Consider the following 6,000-nt stretch of genomic DNA (forward strand, 5'->3'; position numbering starts at 1 on the left):
CAGTTTTCAGAGACTGAGGCCTTTCAGTTGGACAACAACAGCAAAGCTGTTTTGGCCAGCTCCTCAGATTTGGGGTGGAGCCTAGAGGGCGATGTGTTTGCCTCAGATGTACGTAAAGAATATCTCACTTAATTAAGGAATGCCTTTGGGTTCATTGTAATTATCAAGAAATTCAAACCCCTTTATTTTCTCTCCATACGTAGAGTGTACAGATCTAATCTGCTTTTGTAATGTATATCCCAAAACCGCACCTACACAGGCCCCAAACCCCACCTCTTCCTCCGGTACATTGATGACTGTATCGGCGCCGCCTCTTGCTCCCCAGAGGAGCTGGAACAGTTCATCCACTTCACCAACACCTTCCACCCCAACCTTCAGTTCACCTGGGCCATCTCCAGCACATCCCTCACCTTCCTGGACCTCTCAGTCTCCATCTCAGGCAACCAGCTTGTAACTGATGTCCATTTCAAGCCCACCGACTCCCACAGCTACCTAGAATACACCTCCTCCCACCCACCCTCCTGCAAAAATTCCATCCCCTATTCCCAATTTCTCCGCCTCCGCTGCATCTGCTCCCACGATAAGACATTCCACTCCCGCACATCCCAGATGTCCAAGTTCTTTAAGGACCGCAACTTTCCCCCCACAGTGATCGAGAACGCCCTTGACCGAGTCTCCCGTATTTCCCGCAACACATCCCTCACACCCCGCCCCCGCCACAACTGCCCTAAGAGGATCCCCCTCGTTCTCACACACCACCCTACCAACCTCCGGATACAACGCATCATCCTCCGACACTTCCGCCATTTACAATCCGACCCCACCACCCAAGACATTTTTCCATCCCCACCACTGTCTGCTTTCCGGAGAGACCACTCTCTCCGTGACTCCCTTGTTCACTCCACACTGCCCTCCAACCCCACCACACCCGGCACCTTCCCCTGCAACCGCAGGAAATGCTACACTTGTCCCCACACCTCCTCCCTCACCCCTATCCCAGGCCCCAAGATGACATTCCACATTAAGCAGAGGTTCACCTGCACATCTGCCAATGTGGTATACTGCATCCACTGTACCCGGTGCGGCTTCCTCTACATTGGGGAAACCAAGCGGAGGCTTGGGGACCGCTTTGCAGAACACCTCCGCTCAGTTCGCAACAAACAACTGCACCTCCCAGTCGCAAACCATTTCCACTCCCCCTCCCATTCTCTAGATGACATGTCCATCATGGGCCTCCTGCACTGCCACAATGATGCCACCCGAAGGTTGTAGGAACAGCAACTCATATTCCGCCTGGGAACCCTGCAGCCATATGGTATCAATGTGGACTTCACCAGTTTCAAAATCTCCCCTTCCCCTACTGCATCCCTAAACCAGCCCAGTTCGTCCCCTCCCCCCACTGCACCACACAACCAGCCCAGCTCTTCCCCCCCACCCACTGCATCCCAAAACCAGTCCAACCTGTCTCTGCCTCCCTAACCGGTTCTTCCTCTCACCCATCCCTTCCTCCCACCCCAAGCCGCACCCCCATCTACCTACTAACCTCATCCCACCTCCTTGACCTGTCCGTCTTCCCTGGACTGACCTATCCCCTCCCTACCTCCCCACCTATACTCTCTCCACCTATCTTCTTTACTCTCCATCTTCGGTCCTCCTCCCCCTCTATCCCTATTTATTCCAGTTCCCTCTCCCCATCCCCCTCTCTGATGAAGGGTCTAGGCCCGAAACGTCAGCTTTTGTGCTCCTGAGATGCTGCTTGGCCTGCTGTGTTCATCCAGCCTCATATTTTATTATCTTGGAATTCTCCAGCATCTGCAGTTCCCATTATCTCTATATCCCAAAACCAGCCCAGTTTGTCCCCACCTCCCTAGCCTGCCCTAACCTATCCCTTCCCACCTCAAATCCCACCCCCATTTCCTACCTACCAGCCTCATCCCACCCCCTTGACCTGTCCATCCTCCCTAGACTGATCTATCTCCCACAACTCCAAACCTACACTCACCTTTACTGGCTCCAACCGCACCCCCCTCCCCCTGTGACCTGTCTGTCTCCTCTCCTCCTATCTTCTCCTTTATCCATGTTCTGTCTGCCTCCCCCTCTCTTGCTATTTATTTCAGAATCCCTTCCCCTCCCCCATTTCTGAAAAAGGGTCTAGGCCCGAAACGTCAGCTTTTGTGCTCCTAAGATGCTGCTTGGCCTGCTGTATTCATCCAGTTCTACACCTTGTTATCTCTGTTAATAGTTAGTTTAGTTTTTGTTTAGTTTCTGCATGGGGGCACATTAATTTTCAAGCATTAAATGATATTACATTGGTAAATAGCCTGGGGAGCATTGGTCTAAAGCAAAGAAAGACCTGCACATATAAAGCACTTTCCAAGATTCTCCAAAGCATTTAATAGCAGATTAAGTATATTCCCTTATGCAATACAGGACTGTGGCAGCCAATTTTCACACAGCAAATTCAAAAGGCCTTTCACTTAATACATGGGAAAACTAATGTCCTTTTCCAATCAGCTCCCAAAGCAGAATTTTCCTCTTCGTGAATTAAGATCAATCATGAGTTGCTGCAAAATTTATATTTTTTCAATAAATTGAGTTTCCTTTTGATAAAGTTGACATAAAATAAAATCATCATTTCCTTGGTCAACTAAAGAAAAATATTTGAGGATCTGAATCTCAATGCTGCAACTGAGACCATGGCTTACCAGATAGCAACGATCTCCATGTTCCTATGTGCTTCAGAGATTTGGTCAACCTGCAGCTGGCATGTCGAAGAATTGGAAAAGTGTCATTGTGAAGCCTTCGCAAGATCCTCCAAATCCAGTGGCAAAAGAAATACAATCCAACTGCAACATTGTCTCTCTCAAACTAATTTGCAGAGCATGAAGGTGAAAATCAGTCAAAACCAGTTCCACTGGGCAGGACGTATTGTTCTTATGCGTGTTTCCAGACTCCTGCTCGACTTGGAACTCAGTTTTAGCAAGAATCTCCCAAGAGAACAACAGAATCCTTTTAGGGATGCCCTTAAGGCATTCCTGAAGAGGTCAATAATCCCACTAATTCATGCGAGACCCCGGCTTGTGACTGACCAAAATGGAGTAGGTACATTCAGGAATGCACTAAACACCTTGAGAGACTTTGTAGGGAGCATGCAGAGATAATGTTGGAGGGAGTGAACAAACCTCCAGAAATCTTAACAGCCATTGTAGGAACCATTGTACCATAGTCACCCTTGATCCTGATGGATTGCCTCAAGAAGGAGCAATCTTTCACAATAACCAGATAATTACCAGATCATGAAATGTGAGGCTGGATGAACACAGCAGGCCCAGCAGCATCTCAGGAGCACAAAAAGCTGACGTTTCGGGCCTAGACCCTTCTAGGATGAAGGGTCTAGGCCCGAAACGTCAGCTTTTGTGCTCCTGAGATGCTGCTTGGCCTGCTGTGTTCATCCAGCCTCACATTTTATTATCTTGGAATCTCCAGCATCTGCAGTCCCCATTATCTCTCACATTTCATTATCTTGGATTCTCCAGCATCTGCAGTTCCCATTATCACTAATTACCAGATAACCTGTTTCTTGTGATATTGATTGAGGAATAAACATTCAGCCAGCAAATTGGACACATCAACACTGCTGGTCTTCAAAACAGTGCCTTCGGATTTTTTTTGCATTCAACCAAGAAGTGAGATTGGGTTGGGAGGAGGATTGGACCAGTTAACAGTATCCCTTGAAAGTGCAGCCTTCAGCTGTGTCACCACCAAAGCAAGTGGGAAAAGTATGCAGAACTGCCTGCAGCATTGTCCCATAGCTCCGACCTCACCAAATCCAACTAGCCTGCCTCTGGATGTCTATCTCCAGACATTTAACTCTGTCCTTCATCACATTTGAAAGCTGGAAGCTGGCTGAATAGTCCCTTTAATTCTGGTTAACAATATTGTTAAATAGCTTGATTCAGCATTTGCATGGCTGGTAGCCCTGCCAACTCTGAACTGGCCTTGGCACAATGGTCAGCACCAGGATATCCGCTTGCCAGCCATCGTTGGTGTTTGGAGACGGATCTACCCACAAGGAATGAAAATTTAGTCCCTGAACTGGGGTTTAAACCTAAAATTTAATGGAGCCATAGATGGCATCACGGGACACACTCCACGTTCAATATCAGGAATTCAAGTCTAAATTAAAGAACGACACATTCATTGCTTGTTTCTCTCCATTTTGGTGACTCATTTTGACTTCGTTACTTCATTTATTTTTCTTTCATTTTCTCACTTGCATGACAGTGAATCCTGCTCATTCCAAGTTCAAGTCATCTCAAAAAAAAACACTTTAGTAAAAGATTGGATATGTTGGTGTCTTTCTTAGCTTATCTTTGGGGACAGACAGAAACATATTTTTTTCACTCATTTAAATGAGGATCTTATTTCAGAATCTTACATTTTGTTCTTCTTTATCAATTTATTATTTTATCTTTATTTCATTTCTCTTTCATGTCTTGCTTGCATGTTCCTTTTCGAAATTTTTGGTCAGAGTTTCTTACATTTCTGTGTCTTTAATTTTTTCATCTGCATTATCGAAGAATTAGTTCTTTGACTTCTTTCTCTATTTCCATTCTCTGATGCCGAGACTGTACTTAATTTTTTATGAGACTAATTTTTCTCAGTCAGAGGAATTTCCAAGCAAGATGTCTCTCTAAAATCTGCACAGCTGGTGTAGCCCACCTGCAGTAACAATATGGCCTTACACAAAGGCAGCAGGTCTGCAAACAGCAGCACCAACGCTTTGATACAGGATAGAAACTGTGGTGACAGCAATAGAGGTTTGAGGAGAAAACAGGAAACAGCGAGCAGACATTTAATATAAAAAGACCTTCAAAGAACTAAGCAAATTGAACATTTTATGGATGAAATAACTTAATGACTGTGCTACAATAAGGCATAAGAAAATGTATTCCACAGATGCTATAACAACACTGGAAGCTAAGCAATAAAACGTAGCTATTTGTGATCATGTAATAAAGAGGCAAAAGAAAATAAACAATCATCAACCTCAAACTTGGCTCCTAACGCAAGAGTTAGTTGTGCCCAGCTTGTGTTTCCCATGGCTTGTCCAGGTATATTAAACAGGAGCTTAAAACAGTTAGAACTGCATGCTTCACACTCTCTGCACCAATTCTAACGGGTGTCAGGAGATGTTCTTGTAACAGGGTAAGATGGGCAATGCCAATGTTTCCTCCCTTCAGGTGGAATACGCAGCTATTGTGAGGCACCCATCTAGCAGCCTGGCCAAAAGCTGATGAAACTCATTACAACAGTGGCAGGTGAATTCAAGTATCCAGCGGCTCTGGGATCCAAACCTGTGACCATCTGGTTATGAAGCCAGTGCTATGCTCACATGACGCCCCACCTGCCTGCAGGAGAGACTATTTTATTTTCGTTCTTATCTATAGTTCAAATCTGTCAAAAATACACATTTTCTGAGCATTTAAAAAAACACAATATTTCTGATTTCTAGAGTACACCCAAGACTTGTCCAATTTAGTGAAATTTTAGAAGTGAAATATATGATCAATGTTAGTGAATAATTAAATTATAAATCTAATTAAACATTTTAAGGTATATGTTATAGCCTTGGGCTTCCAACCAAACTTCACCTGTAATGGGAATGTGAAGGTTAGAACACCCCATGCCATTTTCAGTTCATTTACCACATTTTTAATTAAAATAAATAGATGGGAGATTATGCAGGTACACTTAATTTATTAGAATACTCTATACAAAGGAAATTTCAGGTGAGATTTGAGAAGCAATTTGGGCTATCAGTGGGATGTGGTGGTGGGCACCTCTGAGTACATTATCATGGTTCTACATAGCTCAGTGAGGGATCAAAAAGCTATTTCTGGAAAACACAAGAGAGGTCTGTTCCAATCTTTGATTTATGTTGGCACTAGGGATCCGATAAATATCATCAATAGCTTGGATGCAGTCCTTTGCAGGTAA

Source organism: Stegostoma tigrinum, chromosome 2 (genome assembly GCF_030684315.1).
Source record: "Stegostoma tigrinum isolate sSteTig4 chromosome 2, sSteTig4.hap1, whole genome shotgun sequence".
Lineage (NCBI taxonomy): Eukaryota > Metazoa > Chordata > Chondrichthyes > Orectolobiformes > Stegostomatidae > Stegostoma > Stegostoma tigrinum.